This window comes from Panthera leo, chromosome B1 (assembly GCF_018350215.1).
Source record: "Panthera leo isolate Ple1 chromosome B1, P.leo_Ple1_pat1.1, whole genome shotgun sequence".
In the NCBI taxonomy this organism is placed as follows: Eukaryota; Metazoa; Chordata; class Mammalia; order Carnivora; family Felidae; genus Panthera; species Panthera leo.
The window spans coordinates 63,764,455-63,790,719 of record NC_056682.1 but is presented as its reverse complement, the minus strand read 5'-3'; the positions used below and the strand labels follow the sequence as shown (position 1 = coordinate 63,790,719).

The 26,265-nt window shown below is 35.4% G+C and overlaps 1 long non-coding RNA gene across 1 annotated transcript in view; it reads right to left on the bottom strand.

Moving 5' to 3' along the window:
• Positions 1-1,776: 1,776 nt before the first annotated feature.
• LOC122216941 overlaps positions 1,777-26,265 on the bottom strand; it is a 41,291-nt gene continuing 16,802 nt past the window's right edge. The window contains exons 4-5 of the long non-coding RNA XR_006201199.1: positions 10,793-10,847; positions 1,777-1,862 (exon numbers count right to left, since the gene is read on the bottom strand). This is a non-coding gene — a long non-coding RNA (uncharacterized LOC122216941). The remainder of the gene's footprint in view (positions 1,863-10,792; positions 10,848-26,265) is intronic.

Here is a 26,265-nt window from a genome sequence, read left to right as displayed (position 1 = left end):
TTTATCACTTTTATAAAGGGCTAAAAGCAAAACCTCTATCTCTTCCTTTAAGAAAAATGAAATGCATTCGTATGTGATAATTTATTTGGTCTGTGACAGGTGAAATAAAATAGGTCACTTACATCAAGGGGCTTTAAAATGGAGCCGAGAGGCCATTAAGGAGATGGGCCTTACACATCTTCATGGGTGGAACCGTGAACTTTTGAACCGGGCCAAACCACAAATGTTCCAAGAAATCTGCCCAAACACCTGCAACTTGCTACACTTAGAGACTGCTTAGCAACCAGTTACTTTCAGTCACAGTTTTGTTTTGTTTTTTTTCTGCCATCAACACTAATCAAAAACTCTTTGTAAACTCCATATATAAGCAATCTCTTTTGCTCCCTAGTGGGAAACTGTTTGGGTAGCTACCCAAATCTGTATACCCTGAACTGCAATTCTTTGATCCCAGATAAATGTTCTTGCTTAATTATTGCCCCCTCATAATTTAACTTGACAGGTCCTAAGGAAAAGTAGTCAGTTTTATTATTTTTGAATATTAAAAATACTGTGCTGGGACCTTCACTGTGGCCCTCGATTTTAGCAAAGTCAATTTACTACATTCTACAAGATCTTTCTTTCCAAGTGTGTATTAATCTACCAAGGTGCTGGTCTGTGTCACAGACATTTCCCACTTCTAATGCATTCTTTTTTCCTTATTTGTAATTTTTAAATCATGCTGTTTGAATATTTTAAGATATTTTTATCCAAATGGATGGCTATAAATAACAACAACAAAACATTTAATTGTTACATTGAAAAAAAAGGGTTATAATTCTTAGAAAAAAAATTACATCTGAATTCATACCTTACATACCTAACATTCTAATCTTATTTAAATGGTGAATATATTAAACCTTAGAATTGAAGATTCAGAGTGGAAATATTAACTCTGCCTCAATTATTGAGGATCTGCAGCACAGTCTTCATACTGATACATGACTCTCTTCACCAAAACAATGAATGTTTCCAGCGGGAAAATTGACACATTTTAATATTTTCCCTTGTGGATTTCATGAACTATAAAACTTTTATACTCTGGTTTTATCTGAATTAATAAACTCATTAATAGCTCATTGCTTGCTAACAACAAGTTCTCCTGGGTTTGAATTTGTTAACTGTTGATAAATAATAAATCATAAGCAAAAATAATATTATTAAGCCCTTATTATGTGCCAGATACTGTGCCAAGTGCTTATATGCACTAGCCCATTTGATCTTTAAAATTACCCACATGACATGAACGTTATTAATCTCTCTTGAAGATGAATAAACAGATACCTAGAGAGATTTCAAAAATTGTCCAGGCAACTAAACCAGTAACAAGTCAAATTTAAGATTTTATTCTGTCAGCCTAAATATATATAGCCTGCCTGCCTAATAGCACACCAGCAACTTTTAGATAATTTTTCCTTTGAAAAAATGGAAACATTATGATTTCATTTATTTTATAGATTGATTGATTGCTGAGATGGACAATATGCTTTTGTGGGCTTTGTGATTAGTTACAAAATTCGACATGAATTTTATTTTCATTATCCCTGTTAATGAATGCTTCCAAAGTTATCTACAGAGAAAACGCATTTCAGAATACCAAATAAGTTTTAGTTTCCAGTCTATCCTTAAAACAGTTTTAGACATAAAGCAAGGTGCAATGAATTTTGTACTTGGAGACAGATCACTGTAAAATGAAATAAAAAGAATAACCATAAGCTATTAAGTAAAAACAAAGACTACCTCAGCAACTCTCTTCTCTGTACAGTTAATCCATTTGTGGTTCTGGGAAGGTACATCTCCCATCCAAATGAAGGCTTTCTTCCCTACTGTGAATATTAACAAGGAAAATAGATCATTTTACATATTATATCTCAAAGGCACCATATGTGTTTTTTTTATCACAGAAAGTAATATTTCTTGGACACAAACGTATAACCAAGCTTCTTTAAATAGAAAGGTTTAGTATAGATTTCTTCAAAATCCTTTTTGTATCTTACCTTTTTGATAATTGGCTGATGTTCAGCAGCTCTGCTAACAAGGGTTACTTGAATGGATTTGTGGAAAGGTTAAAAGATACGTATAACCAATTATCATTCTTTTGAGATATACTGCTAAACTAGCTTTTGTATTAATTTCTCATAAATGAAATAATGTAAACAAATAATAATCTTTATATTCATAAGATATGTTAGCAGACATAATCTAAATATTGATGTAATTTTGACTTTGGCTTCAGTACATTCTTCTGTCATTAAACATCCTTATTTTACAGGACAGGTGGCCCATCCCATAATCTTATGCTCATTTTTCAGTTGCTCTGTCTATAGTGCTGGTCATTGGCACTAACATGACCTAGAAGTGGTCATAGAGGAACAGCTTTTGTTTAAAGGTAGAGGAAGGGATGGGGAAAAGTTCTTTTGAGCCACAGTGCTTATGAAAAGGAAAAAAGAAATTCTATATATAGCAATAGCAGGCTATGAAAAAAAAATGTATGTATATAATAAAATAAAAGTATTTGCAAAGTAAAGATGCTGATTTACCTAAGTCTATATCAGTTCCTCATTGTATTAAGTTGGAATTTTTCTTAATCAGATGTTCATTGTATTCAGCTGTGATAGTAGCATGAGTGATCTGCCTTCAATATCTCCACCCAGATCTTGTTTCATATATTCATAGACATCCAAATTAATTCCATTATCTTAGTTGACCCCATTTATAGGCATGGAATTAAGGACAACACAGAATGAAATATTCACAACAGGGAGATAATTTTCAGATTTTTTGAGTCATAGTTCTTAATCCTTACAGCAGACTACTTTCCCAAGGCTGTATCTTTTTAACTACTGTAGGAGACAACACTGAAAAATATATTTGCTAAGGAAAGACCCTAATAGACATTCCTGATTTTCCAAGTCAACTTTAATTCCTGAAGTCCACTGAGAGCCACGTGGAAAGAGCTCAGAATGCTACAAACTTGCTTCTGGACCTAACTTTCTTCATGATATACTTAATCACTTAAGCAATTCATTTAACCTAGCCATCTTATCTTTCTCATTTGGAAAAGGAAGTTATGATAGCTGTCTTACATACCTCTCACTTGAGAGCCTTTTATGAGAAAATAGAGTTAGAAGTGTGATACAAAGGTAGGGTAATATTTGTAACAGATCTAAACAGGGTGTCCTGAGCTGTGTCCTAAACAGATATAATGCACATTCAATAACATGCAATAGATTTTACTGGCAAGGACAAGAAGGGGGAGAAGGAAGAGGAGAAGGGGAAAAAGGAAAATCTGTTCTGTTGGGGATCTTTCCAACAGACATAAAAATGGAACACTGGAAAGAGGATGGCCTTCAAAGGGGGCTAACTCCAGTTTCATCTCTTACTATAGCTTCATGTCAAAATATCTTACTCTCTCTGAACCTCACTTTCTCCTGTAAAATACAATCCAAGTTACTTTTCCTCAATTTATTTTAATATTTTTAAATCAAGATACATGTGCAATTCTAGTATACTTTTAATATAGTGTTATTTCCCACTCCTCCCTAAAGGTTATTTTACTAATGGTGACAAGGGTGATGATGTAGTCTCTAAGAAATAAGATGCTGTCTCAAAGAAGGAAGGAGAAATTAATCTGTTTTATGAGTGATACATCCCAAACATCCTGAACAGAACCTAGAAACTACTGGTTGAATGAATGAATGAATGAATGTGATGATTAAATAAAATAACAGAATACAGATATACCTAAAATGGTACCCAGCATTTAGCAGCTGAACCCAGATCCAGGTTCAGGGACTACTAGCACCCTAAAACTTTTTAAATTTTTTTTTGAGAAGGTGGTGACGACAGGGGATCCAAAGTGGGCTCTACACTGACAGTAGAGAGCCTGATGCGAAGCTCAAACTCACAAACTGTGAGGTTATGACCTGAGCCAAAGTTGGACATTTAACCAACTGAGCCATCCAGGTGTCCCTGTACTAGAAAATTTTTATCCACTAACTCTTTAGAACCAAATATAGTGTATATAATGTATTTTGTACACTATCCCCACAGGGGCCTAGGTCAGTACCCTATGGTCAAACACAGCGTTTTGTCTGAAGTGAAATAAATGAAGGTTCACACCAAGTTTGATAAAATAAGCCATACAAAAGTTTGGTCATGTTTTACGCCAAATGAGTTGTGAAAAAGTTTCCAATAACCAGATTTCTAAATTTTAGAATTTGGACAAATGGTTATGAATAATAATGGTAACATTTACTGAGTATCTGCTACATATCAGTCTCTGCTTTAAGCACAGTACATTAATTAATTAAACCTCACAAAAACCTTTGAAGGTAGGCACAATCATTATTCCTATTTTATGTGAGAAAAATCTGATGCACAAGTTAAATTACTTGCTTTATTTGGTTTATGAACCAAAGTAAGTCTAGAAGGATTTGTGTTCAACATTATAGAATAAAAAATTAAGAAGAACATATACATTTATCTCAGTAGAAAAGGAATTTCTATGATCTAAGCAATGAAAAGAAATAAAAAATGGGTCCCCTCAGTGGCTCACTCAGTTAAGTGTCCAACTCTTGGTTTCATCTCAGGTCATGATCTCACAGTTTTGGCGATCATGCCCCATGGAGGTCTCTACACTGTTAGCGCAGAACCTGCTTGGGATTTTCTCTCTCTCTTTCTCTCTTTCTCTCTGCCCTTCCCCTGTTTATGTGCTCCCTCTCAAGATAAATAACTTTATAAAAAATAGAAATAGTAATATATTTTATTAAACAACAAAAAATTTTTTTGTTAAATTTACATCCAAGTTAGTTAGCATATAGTGCACAATGATTTCAGGAGTATATTCCTTAATGCCCCTTACCCAATTAGCCCATCCCCCCTCTCACAACCCCTCTAGTAACCCTCTGTTTGTCCTCCATATTTATGAGTCTCTTCTGCTTTGTCCCCCTCCCTGTGTTTATATTATTTTTACTTCCCTTCCCTTGCATTCATCTGTTCTTGTCCTAAAGTCCTCATATGAGTGAAGTCATATGATATTTGTCATTCTCTGGCTGACTAATTTCACTTAGCATAATACCCTCCAGTTCCACCCACGTAGTTGCAAATGGCAAGATTTCATTCTCTTTGATTGCTGAGTAATACTCCATTGTATATATATACCACATCTTCTTTATCCATTCATCCATTGATGGACATTTGGGCTCTTTCCATACTTTGGCTATTGTTGATAGTGCTGCTATAAACATGGGCGTGCATGTGTCCCTTCAAAACACCACGCCTGCATCCTTTGGATAAATACCTAGTAGAGCAATTGCTGGGTCGTAGGGTACTTCTATTTTTAATTTTTTGAGGAACCTCCATACTTTTTTCCAGAGTGGCTGCGCCAGCTTGCATTCCCACCAGCAGTGCAAAAGAGATCCTCTATTTTCCACATCCTCGCCTGTTGTTGCCTAAGTTGTTAGTGTTAGCCATTCTGACAGGTGTGGGGTGGTATCTCATTGTGGTTTTGACTTGTATTTCCCTGATGATGAGTGAAGTTGAGCATTTTTTTTCATGTGTCGGTTGGCCATCTGGATGTCTTCTTTGGAGAAGTGTCTATTCATGTCTTTTGCCCATTTCTTCACTGGATTATTTGTTTTTTGGGTGTTGAGTTTGAGAAGTTCTTTATAGATTTTGGATACTAACCCTTTATCTGATATGTCGTTTGCAAATATCTTCTCCCATTCTGTCGGTTGCCTTCTAGTCTTGCTGATGGTGTCCTTCACTGTGCAGAAGCTTTTTATTTTGATGAGGTCCCAATAGTTCATTTTTGCTTTTGTTTCCCTTGCCTCTGGAGATGTGTTGAGAAAGAAGTTGCTGCGGCCAAGATCAAAGAGGTTTTTGCCTGCTTTCTCCTCGAGGATTTTGATGGCTTCCTGTCTTACATTTAGGTTTTTTTACCCATTTTGAGTTTATTTTTGTGTGTGATGTAAGAAAGTGCTCCAGGTTCATTCTTCTGCATGTCACTGTCCAGACTTCCCAGAACCACTTGCTGAAGAGACTGTCTTTATTCCATTGGCAATTCTTTCCTGCTTTGTCAAAGATTAGTTGGCCATATGTTTGTGGGTCCATTTCTGGTTTCTCTATTCTGTTCCACTCAGATCTAAGTGTCTGTTTTTGTGCCAGTACCATACTGTCTTGATGATTATAGGTTTGTAATACAGCTTGAAGTCTGGGGGATTGTGACTGCCTCCTGCAATATCTGTTGTTGTTTACAACAAAATTTCTTGAATATCAAAAGCACCATATTAAAATTTAAAGTTTAATAACCTAGATAAAATGTTTTCAGCAGATATTGTTGGCATATTCAATATATAAAGAGTACATATAAATCAATAAAAAGCAAAAAGACCTCATTAGATAAGGAAGAAAGAGACATTAAGAAGTCACAAAAAAAAAAAAAAGTTTTGCCAATGGCAAAAAAAAGTGTGAAATTTCAACTAATATTTAAGTTTACAAATTGAGATACAATTTTTTGATATTAAGTAGAAATTTTATAACTAATAATATATGCTGAATGCTTTAAGAATTCTTACAGCCTTTGAGGTTGTGTTTTGATTTTTTTTTCCATAGAGAAGTAACTAGAAATTCTAGGGGAAAAAATATTTCTCTACAAAGATGTTCATTAAAGAGTAATTTATAACATTAAAAACAAAAACAATAACAATAACAAAAAAGGAAACCAATGCTTTTAAGGTCCAGGGTCATGGGGTTAATAAAACAACTTCAAAAAATGATGTGGAAAAAATTGTTTGAGCCTACCAATATCCCATTTTGTCAACACACTGCTGAGTCTAACAGAACTGTCAATGTTATAAAATCATAGTTTAGTTTCCTGATATCACATTAATAAGCTCTCTGGAGTTGTTGCCAGGGAACCTGAGACCCTGAAGCCATTTATCTAGGCAGGAGAGTTTTCTCTGCAGTTGTCCTGAACAGGTGGGAGGGTAATTTTCACTGCAGAGATATTTTTTCCACAGTAAATGATGACTAGCTATGAAATTGTTATGTTCCACTGTAGACCTGTATGCTGTACCTTTCTCCAAATAAGTTGCTAATACTGCCACTTTAAAGCTGTATTAACTTTGAAATCTTTGGAAACTAGATTAACCCAGCTTCAGTCTAATAAATGAGTGATTTCAACCATTAAAACTCAACCTCACCCATGGGACTGTTTACTTCATTATATTTTCCAATTGATTGTATATATTGTTTAGGAAGGCTATTGATCATTGTATGTTGATATTGTAACCAGCCACTTTATTATTCTCTTTTATTCTAATGGTTTTACATTTGACTTTCTTGAATTTCCTAGGCAGATACCTGCCTGTTAATGGTAAAAAAAAAAAAAAAAAAAATCTTACTGTCATTGTCCATAGTTTTTTTTTAATTATTCTTATCTTACTAATTACTATTGGAGCTTGGCTATAAGTTCCAATACACCACTAAATAATATTGGTTAAAGAAAAAAAAGGACCTCACACAACTCATTGACTTAATTTTCTTCACTCCAACTCCAGCTCCACTTTCCCCTTACTTTCTCTTGTAATCTTTTTTTTTTTCTTGGTAAATAATTCCACTATTCATCTAGGTTTCCAAGTAAGAAATCTGAATATCACTGCAATATCTTTCCTCTCATTTGTACCCCACTGGAATAATCAATATCTCACATATACACATACAACTATTTTCAAACAAATTATTCTACTTTAATTAATTAAATGCCAGTTCTTTTAAAACATGACTGACATCATACCACTCTGTCATTATATGTCTTCAAAACAAATATTTATCAAGTGTATTTGTAGAATCCTATGGGATATGTCACAGTCACCAAGTCTTATGGATCCTACCTCATAAAAATATCTTGCAGTTAATCCCTCTTCTCCATGCTCATTGCCATTGTTCTCATATAGACACTTTAATCTTGTGCTGGTTAGTCTCTGTCTGCCCCCCTAGATCTATTCTTTGTTTTTCTCAGTTTTCCAGAGGGTTGACTTCTTGAAAAGGTTTTCTTTGCTCCTTAGCTTCTGGTGGGGATTGGTTTGGAGGTACCAGAAGGATTTGGAGAGTGGGAAGGGAAAAAGTTGAGTTTATGTTTCCCCCATTCCCTGTTTGCTTCATTGTTGTTCTGATGAATACTACTTAGCTTTATGATTATAGCTTCTCCCGTGATTCCAGCCCTCAACCAGTCTCTCATGATACCTTAAAAGTAGTAAACCCAGTAAGGATTAAGGGTTGTAATGGCTTCCCACTCTTGCTAATCCTAACTCTGCTCAGCTACCAATAATTATTTCCTTTACTAAAATGTCTTTTAATAAATCCTAGTAGATTGAACCCTTTGTTTCCTATTAAGACACAGACTGATATGTAACCCTTTTCCAAACCATTGAAATGGACTCTAATTGATTTCATTTCTACAGCCTCACCCTCTCTCTTACCTTTTTACAACACATCCTTCAACCATGAACAGAGAACCCTTTTCTCAAATGCAAACCTGACAATGTCATTCCCTGAGCAAAATCTTCATTGTTCTTCATCATTATTAGCAGTAGTTTCCAACCAGAGTTACTGCAAATGACCTATAAATCCTTACACACCCAAGAATTTTCTGTGGAATAATCAGATTCACTTACATACATATTACTTTTTTTAATATGCCACTGTGATTAAATACTAGGTCATATAAATTTTGGCTAACATCATACTATGTCATTATGTGTTTCCCCAGGCAACCAGATATTCCATCATATACACTAAAGAATCCTCACATTCAAAATAAAATCTAAACTCTTCCTAACTTTCTAGTTTATTCTTCTGCTGCTCACCCCACATGCACTTACACTTTACTTAAGTGTGTACTCTCCCTGCATCTTTGTTTTAGGTAATCTTCCTATTTCTGGAAGGCACTCAACCACATTCAATAACCCTTCATGGCAAATACTTTGTCATCTTTCATAATAGAAACATTATATTGAAAACCAATAGGCTAGAGTTTGAGTTAATTACTTTTCATGCATTATCTCATTTAATACTCATTGCAATAGATGAGATGAAGCTTAAGGGGTTTGCACAAGTTCACACAACCATAAAGTATAAAATTAAGACTTAAAACCTGACTTAAAGACTTAAAGACTTAAAACCTACACCTTAAAAACTAAACTGTTCTTTCTAACAGGGTACTAGTCTAGAAAGTCAAAAACTTACACTCTTCGAAATCTCCTTCACATGCCTTTTCTCATTTTTATTTCTATGCTCCTTGATCCATGCCTCTTCATACTGTATTGTCATTCTTTGCTTATTTGTTTACCTCTCCCATTGACTTTGAAATTTTTAAGGATAAAACTCAATTTTGTGGGATGCCTGGGCAGCTCGGTTGGGTAAGTGTCTGAATCTTGATTTCAGCTCAGGTCATGATCTCACCATCATGGGATCGAGCTCAGCCTCAGGAGGGAGTCTGCTTGGGATTCCCTCTCTCCCTCTCTCTCTGCCCCTCCCCCACTCATGCACACATGCTCTCTCTCTCTCAAAATAAATAAATAAATCTAAAAATAAACCTCAATCTTGCATTTTTTTCTTTGTTCGTATACCAAAATTTAATAGGATATCTAGGTATTAAACAGAATAATTTTTAATCATATTAATGCTTTATAAATGAATAACCTTACTTTTAATATTAAAATGAAACTTTATCTCCTAGAAATTGTTGCACTGCAACATTTCCAAAAATACCTATTTTGTTTATATTCCTGATTCAATCCTGGAAAGGTATTTATATAGTATGTTTCATTTGACCATGTCATTGTGGCAACTGCCTACTGTTTTCTGATTTCTTTTGTCTTAGTTGCCTAATAATGATTAACTAACCATATACATCAAGGAACATAAATTCTTCAGTTAACTTTAATTGACTTGGTTCATATATGAATACTTATAGTAGTTACCTTTCTGTTGTCAATATCATATATTGTAAATTAGCCGCACAATAAAAAACTGTTGGGGCACCTGGCTGGCTCAGTCCATAGAGTGCGCTACTCTTGTTCTCTAGGTTGTGAGTTCGAGTCACAACCACACTGGTTACAGAGACTACTTAAAAATAAAATATTTTTAAAGAAAAAGGAAAAGAAAAACACTGTTTTTCTGGATGTCCTCATTTGTAATTTATATTATTTCTTATTTACTCTGCTACATAGACCAAATTTAGAAGATGGAAACACAGCCAAACCTCTATATTTAAACCATAAGATCAATGCATAAGAGAGAAAACTAAATATTTAAGCCATATCCTTTGGCCACAAAATTTCTTATGAACATGATAAAATTGATCAAAAATCTGGTTAGAGCCCAGTTAATTCCATGAAAACATGCAATAATGATAGCTAATATTTATTGAGGTCTATTATGTGTCAGCTATTTTTCTAAATACATGCATTAACTCATTTAACCCTCGTAACAACTTTATGTGATAGGCATTATTATTTTGCCCATTTTATAGATTGGAAAACCGAGGTGCAGAAATGGAAAGCAACTTGCAAAGGCCATGCAACTACTGATGTCCCAGGTAGTATTTAGAGCCCAAGTAGTCTATACTCTGAGCCTCCTTAATAACTATGCAATACTGCCTCTATTTAAAAAGTAGCAAATGGAATTATTATTAGTGAGGACACACACAAAACATTATAAATAAGGGAGGACTTTGGCCCATATTCCTGACCTGACTGGTCTCTGGGGCAGTATTCTGCTTCCACCATGTACTTCAAGTTCCTCATCTGTAAAATAAGAGCAATAATGGTATTTATTTTATAGGTTGTTGTGATGATTGCCTGTCTTTATACATATGAAGTGCTTCAAACAATGCCTAGAACAGACTAAATGCTACTTATTAGTATTTTCCAACTAAAAGGAGATGATTTATCCTCTTGGTAAGCATTTACTTAGCTACTATGCAACTGAAAATTAATAAACTATTATTCCAGTTTATACATAAGTCTCTTGTGTACTTATTAAAATTGGTTCTCTTTCAAGAGTTCTGATGTACATGCAAGGCTGAGGCATGATATTAGACTTGGATTGACTAATAGGTTTTAATTTTTGAACCATCTCTAAAAAATTGATGGCAGTGTCTTAAGTGTATAGTTCAGGTTCCTATAGTCACATAAGTGTACAGCAGGAAAGAGTGCTTTGCTGAGTTCATGTTAGGCTGCGACCTTGGGTCAGAAACAGCAGGAAAGAGTGCTTTCTGAATTCATGGTTAGGCTGTGGACTTGGGTCAGAAAGGCCGTCTTCAGGACCATGGACAGAACTTTGCACGCCTGAAGGTGCTGACACCGCTTGATCATTTGGAGGTGGACGAAGAAGCATGATGAGAAAAAAAATGCTGTATTTTCTAGAAAATTGAGCAAGTATACATGCATGTGCATATACTTTCATTAATGTCTTGTATATATAGCAGCATTTACCATTCTGATAACAAGAAATCAAGATCAATATAAATATGTTAAGCAACACATAAACGAGGAAGAAGTGAAAAGAATACCTAAAGCTTCAGAAGCGCTGTATTGTTCCCATGTTTTTAGTTATACCCAAAGGAATGCATGTGGGTATTTTTCTAAGCTTTCTAAAATCATTGGTTTATATATCTGTACTGCAGCAGAGCATATTTCAAGTGGCAAGATTCATGAGATTGGTAAGAGTTGGCAATAATATTTTATAAGTCTTATTTTACTTAATAGAAGTTTATGTACTGCATGAAGTTTATATTTATAGGATATTTAAAGAAAAAGTGCAATATGCTTTCTCACCCCAAATGTTTACACACATGTTTTTTAAATATTTTACCATAGAATTAAAAATTTTCAGTGTGCTTTCACTTTAGTAGCAATTTTTTTTTTAATTTATTCATTTAAATTCAAGTTAGTTGACATACAGTGTTGTATAGGTTTCAGGAGTAGAACCAAGTGATTCCTCACTTATTGTATAAGACCCAGTGCTCATCCCAAGAAGTGCCCTCCTTAATGCCCATCACCCATTTAACCCATTCTCCCACCCCCCTTCAGCAATCCTAAGTTTGTTCACTGTATTTAAAGAGTCTCATGGTTTGTCTCCCTCTCTGTTTTTATCTTATTGTTCCTTCCATTCCCCTATGTTCATCTGTTTTGTTTCTTAAATTCCACATATGAGTGAAATTATATGGTATTTTTCTTTCTCTGCCTTATTTTGCTTGGCATAACCCATTCTAGTTCCATCCATGTTGTTGTAAATGGCAAGATTTCATTCTTTTTGATCACCGTGTAATATTCCATTGTATATACCATATCTTCTTTATCCATTCATCAGTCGATGGACATTTGGACTCTTTCTATAATTTGGTGGCACTGGAGCCTCCAGTGAACCCAGTGCTGCTATAATCATTGAGGTGCATGTGCCCCTTAGAATCAGCATTTTTGTATCCTTTGGGCAAGTTCCTAGTAGTGCTAGTGCTGGATCATAGGGTAGTTCTGGTTTGTTTGTTTTTTTTAAGTTTTATTTATTTTGAGATAGAGGTAGAGATAGAGAACACAAGCAGGGGAGGGGCAGAAAGAGAGAGGGACAGAGGATCCAAAATGGGCTCCAGGCTGACAGCAATGAGTCCAATGCAGAGCTCGAACTCACGAAGCCTGAGATCATGACCTGAATTGAAGTCGGAGGTTCAACCGACTGAGCCACCCAGGTCCCCCCTCTATTTTTAATTTTTTTGAGAAACCTCCATACTGTTCTCCAGAATGTCTGCCCAGTTTGTACTCCCACCAACAGTTAGTAGCAGAAATATTAAGTTTGCTTCTGTCTCCTTGCATTTAAAAATAAGACAAATAAACTTCTGAACGGACCTTACCACTTGGTAAATTCTAAGATAATGGCATTGTGTAAGTTCCCATAGCAGGCAGTCAGTTTTCCTTGGCAAATGTTTATCTTTACATGTGACTTCCACTCCTAAACTAATAAAGCCTTTCTAGATTCCCTTTTTATAAAATGACATCTCTCCTTCTTCTGGATCCCTCCTCTGGATTTCTGTAGTACTCTGTAACTACCTGTTTTTACATTTTACATTTTTTGTTCTATTTTGCAATGAATATTCCTTGCTGTTATACATCAGTTCCTTAAAAACAAAGATTGTATCTCCTCCACATTTGTAATTTCCACATTATCTAACATAATGCATTACACATAGAAAGCCATTAAACAAAGTTTATGAAAGAATCATACAATATTTTGGATATCAACTTTTTTGAAGGAGTGTGGGCTGGAGGATGCTTTGTGGTATTCAGTACATTCTTTGGGTAACTTCCCAGAAAAACAAAATAGATATGCATTTCTACAAATATATTTCAAAGTATGTGTAGCAGAATTAATAATCATCAAATATACCAGCCGAACTAGTATTGCAATAATATCTAGTAGTCCTGCCATAGAATAGAATATTTCCTGTTAGGAAGAAACCTGTCATGATGCAAATTATTTTGATGTAGTGGTAACCTCCAAATATACAGGCAGGCAAGATCCCCAAGGCCACAGAAGAATAAGGCATACAAAACAATTAAAAGGTTCAAACAATATGATTTATTTAATCAATTAAGATACGTAGTGAAAAGCAAAGGAGAAAAGTGGCATGGGTTAATGCACTTGAGATAGTATGCAAGCAGAGTGGAAGACAATACTACCTATCTTCTGGGTTATGCAATTCTCCCTCTCTGTGTCTCTGTCTCTGTCTCTGTCTCTCTATCTATCTATACACATAAATACATACACAAAGAGGGATATCATCTCCCTCTGTCTCTCTTCTGAGTTTCACTATCCATTAATGGCATAGTTACAAGCACCAGAACTGAGGTTTGAGTAAATAGACTCAACAAAGAGAAGAAGCCTAAGACCAACATACATACTTGCTCTACCAGAGAGACGCAGGGCAAGTATGCCTGAGCAATCACAGGACTCACCATTTGAAAATCTCCCTGGACTCTGCCTGTGAGAAGCTATGGATTTCATTTGTGTTTCTTGAGTAGAAGACATATGAGGCCTGAATGGGCATTACCAGTGAGTGACCAAATTAAAACCTAAGAATACTCAAGGGCTTACATATATTTTAGTGCCTCCCGAATACTATGCGTCTCCGATATATTTACAGTGCCCCAAACTTTAGGTGTCTTTTGATCTATCTTTTTAAATCTATGTTCATCTCACACAGGATCTGCTTACTATCTTATTTATCTTACCCGGCTCATCTTACAGATTCTGCCTACATCTCACGAGCTACTTATTTACACATTGTATATACACACCTAACACATCTTACGGGTTTTGTCTATGTGCTCCTCTTCTATAGGATATTCAAATATTTTCAAATAATTTGTTCAAAAAACCTCTTTAGAAATATGAAAACAGGGGCGCCTGGGTGGCTCAGTCGGTTAAGCGTCTGACTTCGGCTCAGGTCATGATCTCGCGGTCTGTGGGTTCGAGCCCCGCATTGGGCTCTGTGCTGACAGCTCAGAGCCTGGAGCCTGTTTCAGATTCTATGTCTCCCTCTTCCTCTGACCCTCCCCTGTTCATGCTCTCTCTCTCTCTGTCTCAAAAAATAAATAAATGTTAAAAAAAATTTAGAAATATGGAAACAATTGTGCCATTAGTTTACAAATATATTGTATATTTAAAACATTCAGGGGACCCCTGGGTGGCTCAGTCAGTTGAGCATCTGACTCTTGATAATGACTCAGGCCCTGGTCTCACTGTCATGAGATCAAGCCCCATGGCAAGCTCTGCACTGAACGAGGTCTGCTGGGAATTCTCTCCCCCTCTCTCTTTTCCTCCCCAGCTCTCTGTCTCTCTATCTCTCCCAAAATAAATAAACTTAAAAAAATACAATGTTTTAAAAATATTTAAATAAAACTTCGGAAAAAAGTTAATGGAAAATAAGTTTAGCCTGAGGCTTATGACAGAATTTGTATTTATAAAAACAAACAAACACGAACCTTCCACAAAGCCATGTCAATGAAAAAATAAAAACTATTTATATATAATGTAATGGCATTAGAAGGAATTGGGGATATAAAGACAGAAAATAAGTAGCATGATTCAACAAATTAAAAGATCCTGGTAGGAGTTGCTGTAATGGTCAGGATAAGCTAGGTTATGTTATGTTCACAAACACCCCAAATCTCAACTTTAAAATTACAAAGGCTTATTTCTCACTCATTGTTGATGTCCAACACAGATTCTGCCAGGGAAAGAAGACTACTGTCTTATAATGCCACCATTTCAATACAAGGCTTTATGTTTTATCATGGCAGGAGATAAGTGAATGGAAAAGCTGCATGGTTTTTAAGTGCTTCTACCCAGAAGTGACACAATCACTTCCACTCACATTTTATTGCGCACAACAAGTCACTTTGCCACACCTAGTTTCAAGGAGGCCTGTGGCAAGAAAGAGAGGAAAACTGAAAGTTTTGAAAAACACTGGTAAAGTCTTTCATGGTAATTATTAACATGAAAGCAATAATCAGAGATTTACCAAATTGAAAAGCATCATGAGATGGTGAAAATTGAATATCATATCTATATATCTATATACATATCAGATATCTCTACATTCATATACATATAACATATATATGCAAATATTTGTATGTATACACATATATCTATAGATACACACACATCATTGGGATGAACCGAATGCAACCTCATCCCTTGTCAGCAGAAAATTTGAAATCAAAATAATCTACATTGGGGTAACTCCTCCTACACCAGATGGTTGGGGATTATTCATGGCTAATGAGTTGGTCCTTGTAATATAAAAAGCGGACCCTGCAATTTGTCGATTGTTTCTTAGAACAATGAGATCAGGATTATTCATTCATGTGGTAGGACAGCCAAAGTCACAAATTTAGTATAAACATGCTTTCCTCATATGATACTACCTTGGCAGCCTTGGAAAGAAAATCAACATTCACCTTTTGAAATGTCATAGTTTTAGGTGCCCTGTGAGAAATGTAGCGTCAACATTTGCTGGAGGTTGGGGAAGACTCAAACTAGAATGAGGACGCCCACTGACTTTGGAGAACAGAACCTACCCTGTTCAGCAGAAAGTTCCAGTTAGCCTGTAGGCTGCAGCTAAAATTGTTGAATTCACAAGACCTCAGAAGAATGCCTTTCTTCCTGGAAGGGATGGAAAGGTGGGGGTGAGGTAAGACTCTGGACTGTGAGATTTAGAGAAGCCTCTTGGGAGGAGGAGAGGGAGAAGTAAGAAGCCATGGCTGAGAGGTAGGGTTCACATGTCAACTTCCTTGGGTTTGTTTTATAAATATATGCATTTTTTTATTTTATGTTTTTGCATAATATAAATCAGGCCCTTGAAGAAAAGAACTGTGTGTTTTATTCTAGGTCAAGCAGTCCTCAAGGAAGATGGTATCTGATTTTTCATATTCTTGAAGTTTCCCAAGCAGGAAGACACTAAGAGACCTCTGAACCCTCCACCCCCATCTTTGAGGATGAGTGAATGAAGCTACTACCATTTCCCAGCAACTGCATAGACAGCTACTGACCTACACATGGCATCCCTAGCTTCTTACCTGCCCCGAGACTGAATTTCCTGCTCCTGAACCTTCCCGCTGGCAAACACACACAGTCCATGGACACTCTGTGGGACTGTGAGGAGAGGTGCAAGAGCTGGCACCTCTGCTTTACTGGTAAGTCCTTGGAAAAGGCACTTCACCTCTCCTCACCTTCCTTTCCCTCATCTCTGATGTAGAAATGGTAATGTCTGTGTAGTTTCTATCACTAACACATTGCAAGGGTCAGATGAGTAAATGCACATGAAAATCCCCTGAAACTTTTAAGAGCTGGTTTTGCTAGTAATGATCTGTTTAGTTTTAATATTCAAATTAAGTAGTCTTTATATTGACACACTTCTTTTTATTTTTTTAATTTTTTTAACGTTTATTTATTTTTGAGATAGAGAGAGACAGAGCATGAACGGGGGAGGGGCAGAGAGAGAGGGAGACACAGAATCGGAAGCAGGCTCCAGGCTCTGAGCCATCAGCCCAGAGCCCGATGTGGGGCTCGAACTCACGGACCGAGAGATCGTGACCTGAGTCGAAGTCGGACGCTTAATCGACTGAGCCACCCAGGCGCCCCACACACACATAGTTCTTTTTAAAAACAAGTCATTTTCTGAGGGAAAAAATATCTAATCTGCTATGTGCATTATGTATTTTATCCTTACAGTAAACATATCTTGTGTAAGCATACTTTTTTCACATTTCACTGTGCAGCAAGCTATTCTACCTGTGGATATAAGAAGATGAGAATGTTTATTTTAAAAATTAAATCTTCCTAAGGGGAAAATAGAGCACTAACTTTTTGGTGGTCAGCACACTGGTCACTAAAGAAACTTCTGATAAATATGTATACTTTAGGGGCGCCTGGGTGGCTCAGTCGGTTAAGCGTCCGACTTCAGCTCAGGTCACGATCTCGACGTCCATGAGTCCAAGCCCCACGTCGGGCTCTGGGCTGATGGCTCAGAGCCTGGAGCCTGCTTCCGATTCTGTGTCTCCCTCTCTCTCTGCCCCTCCCCCGTTCATGCTCTGTCTCTCTCTCTGTCTCAAAAATAAATAAACGTTAAAAAAAAATATATGTATACTTTATTATTACAGCTATTCATAACACAACTGACAAAACACTGTAATTACATTGGTATCTATTTTTCATAAAAACTTGACTCGGCTTGACAATTTCATAGAATTTTGGAATATTAAGCTTAAATGGACCTCAGAAATAATTTAGACCATGTCTAGATAAAGTAACTAGGACCCAGAAAGGTTAAGTGGCTTTTATAAGGTTCTACAGATAACCCTTGGCAGAATTACGACTCTGACTTAGAGTCACTTTACAAAATAGTGAATTTCAAGATTTTTATAAAGAAGCCTTCTCAATTTTACTTAGTAAAGATAATATATACTCTAGTGCTGTATGAGAAGAAGAAAAAATATTTTACTTTAACACTAAGTAATACATTAAATTGAAATATATACCCATAATTAGTCAAGTACTGTTTCATTAGGTTTTAAATATTCATTAATTTCACAATGTATAAAAAACACTATTTATTAAAATAAAACATGAAGAGTATGTAATGTATCAAATAGTACCTGAAACAGTTGAATATGCTATATAAAGTATTTCTCTTCTAAATCAAATATTCATTCTAAAAGAGAATTAATGAAAATTGGCCATTATCATGTTTTTATGTGTCCAAAAATATCAACAATATAAAATTTGTGCATACGTATACGTGCACGCGCGCACGCGCACACACACACACACACACACACACACACAAGCACACTTATTTTGTAAAATAGTTGAGTCAATTTATTCTAGGGTGTGTTTTTTTTAAAGATAACTATGCTAAATATCATCAAAAGAGCTTTTAAACATGGTTCTTTGCAATTTAAAGTGTTACTATCTTTTTTTGGTTACTATATTTTTATGGCCAAATTCCTTGGTTACTAAATTGTCTCACAACTATCTAATGCTTTTGATAAACAGAATAGTTTTTTTTCTTCTTTTGGGAAGTAGCAGCATTCATCTGCCACTAAATCATGTTGGTGGGAAAACAAAGGTTAATAAATAAGAGATTTAATAAAAGCATAGTTAAATAGGATTTGAGTTCAATGGCACCAAAATGGGAATTAGACAATCTATGTAGATTTCCACAGGATAAAGCTTTCATAATATATAAGCAAAAAGAGGCAAAAATGTGTTTCTTTCAACCTTTATTTCTTGGCATAGAATAAATAGGAAACCCCTCTTAAGAGAAATTTATAATATGTGAATAAATTTTATGATGTGACCTAAGAAGTCATAAAATAGTGAATTGAAATTTATCATCAAATTCTACTATGTAAAGAGTTCATCATTCAGCAAGACATTTATTGACAAAGAAACAGAAAATTACATGAGAGTAACCCTCATTTGAAGAACTAGTGTGAGCAGCATCGACGAGGTCTTGACCTCTAGGACTAAATGGAGGCCTGTTATAGAGCTGTGGCAATCCCCAACACCTTACATGGCTTGGCAGTGTGACGTCACGTCTGGCCTCACATCTGTCTTTCCTCCTGTGGAGCATCTAAAGCACCAGGCTTTGCTGTTATCAAGAGCGTAAAATATCTGTCCTCTTAGAAGCTCTCATAGGATTTGAGCACAAATTGAACGAGCTCCGACATCTGTATAAAACTCATTTATAATTCTTGGTATTTGAAAGCTGTTTCATAATGAGCATGTTAATTACCCACTTAATAGAGAGGTGTCATGTTCTGACATTGCTTTGAGCTTGACCATTAGGAAAAAGTTTCTGCACAACTTCATCTTCACTCCTCACAGCTTTGCCATTTCCTAGTTACAATTCAGTGTCAAGCCCTCTATTTTTATGGAGGATTTATTTAAAAAAAAAACAGATTGTACGGCCTTTTCTTACTGATTGTGAAACTATGCTTAAGGATACTGTACCCTCCATCATTCAATGTCCTCTATCCAAGGACACACATGATCAATTTGTGCTGTAGTTTAGTTCAACCAAAAAAATCATCTTTATAGATGGATGTGCATGCTTTCAGTTGTCACAAGATGAAGGCTGTGTTTCTTTCTTTTTTAAATCTTAGCTGAATGAAAACAGCATCAAATATACTCACCAAACACTGTAATTTAATTCTGGTCCTGAAAACATTTCACTTTTTCTGCTAACTTTAGAGACACCATTCAGTTTTATACCTCCAATAGACAATTTTGAACTCTTATTAAATCTATAAACTTCCTCAAAACTCTTTTTTCAATCCTGCCCTTCTTCTGTTTCATTTATCTGCCACAATCTTGGTTTTTCTTTGAAGGCCGAATCCCGCATGGACATTGAGCCTAACTTGACCAGAAGAATGTATTAGGGAACCCTAACTAGTCAGATTTCCTGTCTGAGACAAGATATAATGCGTTAGATTCAAGATCCAGTGAGCTGAATAGGTCATGGATACCTGGATCTCCACTTAGCAACACACTTCTCTCTTCTTCCTTCTCATTGTAAAGATTGGGTTTCTGCCTCAGTTTCTGGAATTAACACTCCAAGTCTCTTGTTTGGAATAGAGACCTACTCTAAACACTAACTAGCTTTTTTAGAATACTGATAACAGAGGTGCCAGGGTGGCTCAGTTGGTTGAGCATCTGACTTTGGTCAGATCTCACATCATCTCACAGTTTGTGGTTTCAAGCCCCATGTCAGGCTCTGTGCTGACAGTTCAGAGCCTGGAGCCTGCTTCAGATTCTGTGTCTCCCTCTCTCTCTTTACCCCTCCTCCGCTCCCTCTCTCTCTCTCACTCCCTCTCTCTCTCTCTCTCTCTCTCTGAAAAATGAATAAACACTAAAAATTTTTAATAAAAAGTAAAAAAAAGAATACTGATAACAAATATAATATCAGATCATGTCTCTCATACAAGAAAGATTCTGTGGTTATGTATCCCTATGTGAGAGCTGGTGTCCTCCAAATTTCAAAATTACTCAGGAAACTAATATAGTCATTTACTCAAGCTAAAATATGATCACTACTTAGAAACCACAGCTGCCAGACTCTTCACCTGCTATATTGGATTTGCTGATATACTGGTGTTTGCCGAAATCAAGCTCAAGTTTATGATTTGTCACTTTTATCCCAGGCTATTCCAATCTTTGTGAACTCTCATCACCACCTACAGTCCTACTGCATTAGTCAACTCATCCTGAATTTCTCAGGCAATTATTTCCTACCTTCTATTCTCTCTTGAACCCCTCAATAATCGCTTCCCCTTCTCACATGTAAATGAAGACCTTCTCGTTAGATAGCTTCCTCATCCCCACATATTATATACCATCTGTATAACAGAAAAAATACACGTGCTTCTACTAAGGTATCAACTCTTCTTATTCCCTAGATCCAATTTCCTCTCATCAGCCCAAGAATTATCCTCTTCAAGTACTCTGATTCAATTTCGCATTATTAATTTTTCTCTTTTTATGGGGACTTATGGTCAGCATAAAAATGTACTGTTGTTTCTTCCATCTTTAAAAAAGCAACAAAACCAAACTTTAAGGAAAAATTTCAGGTGTCCACACTTTCTGATTTTATTGTCATACTCACTGGTTCTGTCTAGAAGTCACTCCAATCAGGGTTTCATTCCATCCACTCTACTAAAACAGCTTTGGCAAGTTAATCAATGACCTCCACAACACTTCTACAGTTTTATTTTCATTCTTCTTATTTGACTTCTTGGGAACATTTGAAGCATTCAATCCTGTCCTTCTTGAAATGCTGTAGGTGGCCATTTGGTTTCTGGAACACTATCCTTTTCTAGTTTTACTCATAACTGACCATTCTGTATCTCCTGTGATGGATATCTTCCTTTCTCTAACTTGTAAATACTGGAGTGCTCCAGGGATTTATCGTACCCTGTCCCAATCTACATTAATTCTCTGGGTGATCTCATCTAGTTTCATTGGCTTTAAAGTTTATTTATTTATTTATTTACTTACTTACTTATTTATTTTTAGAGAGAGACAGGGAGAGAGTACACAAGTGCACACATATGATTTGAGCAGGTGGAGGGCAGAGAGAGAGGGAGAGAGAGAATCTCAAGCAGAGTCCATGCTATCAGCATGGAGCCCAATGTGGGGCTCAAGACCACAAACTGTGAGATTATGACTTGAGCAGAAATCAAGAAACAGTCACTTAACCAACTGAGCCATCCAGGCATCTCCAGTTTCATTGGCTTTAAATGTGATCTTTATGCTGAGGACTTTAAAATCTCACTTCAGACTCAACTCTTTTGATGGACTTCAGATTAATATATGCAAAAGTCTTCACTTGAATACATTTCTCAAGCCTAACTCTTAGTACCAACCCTTCTCCCTCAAGCTTCTCCCTTTCAGTAAGCAGCACTGTGCTGTCATTCTTGGTGTCTCATTTTATATCACATCCCACATCGGATCCACCAACAAATTCTGTGAAAGTATAATGCAAATCTTATCACTTCTTGTCTCCTCCATTGCTATTACCCCATTTCAAGCCATCATAATCCTCATCTAGAATATGGTCAAATCATCCTATCTGAATTCTTGCTTTTACTCTGTCTTTCCTCCACAGAGCAGGCATAGTATTTCCTTTAAGACATTAAGGCTGATACATTCCTCACTTAACTACCCTTCTGTATCTTTCCATAATACTTAGAAAAAAATCAGTCTTTACCTAAATTTACAAAGTTCAACAGTTATATGATCAGGTGCTAGCTAACTGTCCATTAGCATCTCTTACCACCATCACTCTGAATCACTAATTGCAGCCACACTGGCCTCCGGCTATATCTTCAACCAAACAGACATGCTTTTACCTCGGAGCCTTTGCATTGGATATTCTCTCTTCTTAGAATGTTCTTTCCCCATGTATCCTCTTCCTGACTTCATCCAGGCCTCAGTTCAAATGTTACCTCCTCCAAGAAGCCTTTGCTGATAAAACCATGGTAAAAATCACAATTTGTTTCCTTGAATTCTTTGTTTATTTTATATCAGTTACCATTACCTGTCACAGAAACAACCAGTGAATTCAGTCCATTTTGCTTCAAAAATATCCAACTCATGAGAAGTTAAGCCTTTCTTTTCTGGGTTCATGAAAACAAAAAAAGAACCGATTGATTTTAAAAGCTTATTTGGGCATTGAAAAGACACAGAATGTGATCAATAGTACCTCCAAACTCTCTCTTTTAAAGAGTATTATGTGAAAATGTTAAAAAGTATATTATGGGAAATTCACATAATATTATTATGGTATTATGTGGAAAATTCTGGGAGACAACTGTCAGAGAGAATAATGGTGCACTTCTCACATAGTCTGCCACAGAACTAACAGTATTTTTCAAATGCTAAATGTGCTTATACTACATGCTAAAAATCTCATTTCTAAAATACTCATCCTGCTCATACCATTGAGATATACTTAGTTGAAAAATCTGGCACTTTATGCTTGAACTCATAAACGACTTGAACAGATACTAAAATCCTTTTGCTTTGATGTGTTAGACAAATATGTGAAGTCTGAAAACCAGAGCTTCCGTCTTGGTTCCACCGTTTACTATGTCTGCAGTCTTGAATGAGTTATTCAATACCTTATCTTTGTGTTCTCATCTTTACAAAAAGAAAAAAAAAAAGAAGCAGATACTTTTGAGATACTTAAAATATATACAATGAAATTGTCTGAAAACTGGGAAGTTATTAGTAATCTAAATTAAATCTTCGCAAATTTTATACCATATTTGTTGTATACAAATGATGGCATACAACTGGCAACAACTGTTTAGGCACAAAGTCATATACTGGGTATTTTACCACAATATAAGATCGTAAGATTTTAGAGGGACTAATATGTTTATCAAGTCCTTTAACTACTACCATACGTGGAGGGAATGATTATGAAGGGAAGAATCTGTTGCATATCCAAAGAATATAAGCTGGTACAGTAAAACAAATACATACAGTTATTTATTTGCATAAGATCTTCCTTAGAGTAGTTTCAAAATCCTAATATTCATGTAGCAGTTACACGAGGAAGATTTCAAGCTAGTAAAAGAATTATTCTTGTTTTATACATTTCACCATTTATAGTCCAACTGATGTCTGCCAATTCGCTTAAACTCACACGATAAATCAGTGATAGATTAAAAATAAAGTCTTAAGCCTTAAGACAGAAATGTAATTTTTCAATTGCTTTTAACACTAATTCTTTACAACCATTGCTATGATGTGAGTATATTAATGTGTTCTTCCAATCTTGTGTTCTTGAAAAAAAAATCTCAAAAGATCCCAGGGAGGGCCTTCTATTTAATTTGCTAAGAAGTAGCAAAATCATCTTATCACTAAAAGAAAATGGGTAAATATTTAAAGATTACTAACCATAATATAAATTTTTGAAGTGTACTACCACAAAGCTAATATGCATGTGATACGCAAAAGAAATTGCCACCTTCTAGAATGGTTCTTTCAAATGTCTAGTGGTACACATGGTATGGCACGTCATCTCGGATACAACATTCCTCTGCCTTTTCTTTATCTTCAGAGGAAACTCAAGCCATTACAAAGTCCGTCTCAGCATTTTTGATGCTGCTATGGTCATTAATTTAGCTATACTTTATATAAATATAAAATGTTTACAATGAAACATCATTTATTGTCTTTTTATTCTGCCATTAGTTAAGTTGACTATAAAGTGTATTTGAAAGAGAAGACAAGCAATAATCATCAGGAAAATACTGAAAATAAAAGCCATTGGGGATTGGGAAGTATTTGGCTGTGCCAAATATTAAAAGATCTTATATAGCTTCTGTAATTAAAACATTAGAGCATGAACAGGGCATCAGAGCATGAACAGACTGTGAGACCAATGAAAGCGAATTGGAAAATATAGAAATAGAGCTAATCTCATATGAAAAATTAGCATGTGATAAAGTTATCTTAAATCACTGGGGGAAATATGGACATTTTAATAAATGACATTGAAATAACTGAATAGCAGAGTAACAAAACATATAATTGAATCTGTCCCTGTACACTATGTCATGACAGATTCTAAATAGATCAAATATTAAAATGTAAAACATAAAATCATTGAATGATTAAGAGAAAACATGGCTATATTTTTCTATAACTTTGGGCTGGAAAAAACTTTTCTGACTATACTCAAAATCAAGATGCAATAAGAGAGTGATAAACTGGACTAAATACAATGTTAAAATTAAATAAATAAATTTGAATTTCCAAATTCCATACTCTTATGTATGGAAAAAAATCTATATGATAATGATCAAAATAAATAAAATTAAAAAACAGAAAAATATTTTTAACTCAAATCATTTTTCCAACTATATATAATGTCTTTCAAATTATATGATATTCTATTATTGATGGAGTGTTAATAATTCTAATATTTAAATAGATTCTTTTAAATTTTTTAACATTTATTCATTTTTTTGATAGAGACATAGTGTGAGTGGGGGAGGGGTAGAGAGAGAGGGAGACACAGAATCTGAAGCAGCCTCCAGGCTCTGAGCTGACAGCACAGAGCCTGACGTGGGGCTCAAACTCATGCATCATGAGATCATGACCTGAGCCGAAGTCGGACGCTTAACCGACTGAGCCACCCAGGAGCCCCTTAAATAGCTTTTTAAACTAGAAGGAAAAAAACAATATTAAAAATGAGCAGGATATATGAATAATTCGTGGAAAGAGAAAAGCAAATGATCCTTAGACATATAACAAGATGCTCAGTTGATCTTGAGCATTGGTAATGGAAAATAAAATTTTGAAACAACTCTGAGATATCATTTCTCCTCTATAAGTCTGGGAAAAATCTGAAAGTTGGACAATAGATTTTTGCAAAAAAGAGCTCACGTCAACACTGCTGATTATGGCAAAAACTGGGAGGCAATACAAATGTCTTTCAGTCAAGATCTACATAAATTATGACCCATTTATTCAGTGGAATTGTATGTGGCTATTTAAAGAGTGAAATAAAAATTTTAAAAAATCATTTGATTTCTCACTGCTAATGAGTGCCATTTTAACCAGAATTTTCTGTTTAATTATCTGCTCACTAACCCAGAAAAAGGCATAATTTTTAAATGGATATTTTAAATAAAATTGAATCATCACAATATATGTTTTGCTTTTAGTATTTTTTCTTTTTGCCTTTTTAAAAATGTTATTATTTTTAATTTACATGCAAGTTAGTTAGCATATAGTGCAACAATGATTTCAGTAATAGATTCTTTAATGCCCCTTACCCATTTAGCGCATCCCCCCTCCCACACACAACCCCTCCAGTAACCCTCTGTTTGTTCTCCATATTTAAAAGCCTCTTATGTTTTATCCCCATCCCTGTTTTTATATTATTTTTTCCCTTCCCTTATGTTTATCTGTTTTGTCTCTTAAATTCCTCATATGAATGAAGTCATATGATATTTGTCTTTCTCTGACTAATTTCACTTAGCATAATACCCTCCAGTTCCATCCACGTACTTTCAAAAATCACAATATATATTTTGTTTTTAGTATTTTCAAAAATCAGCTACAGCTCAAAAATTTTCTAAATAA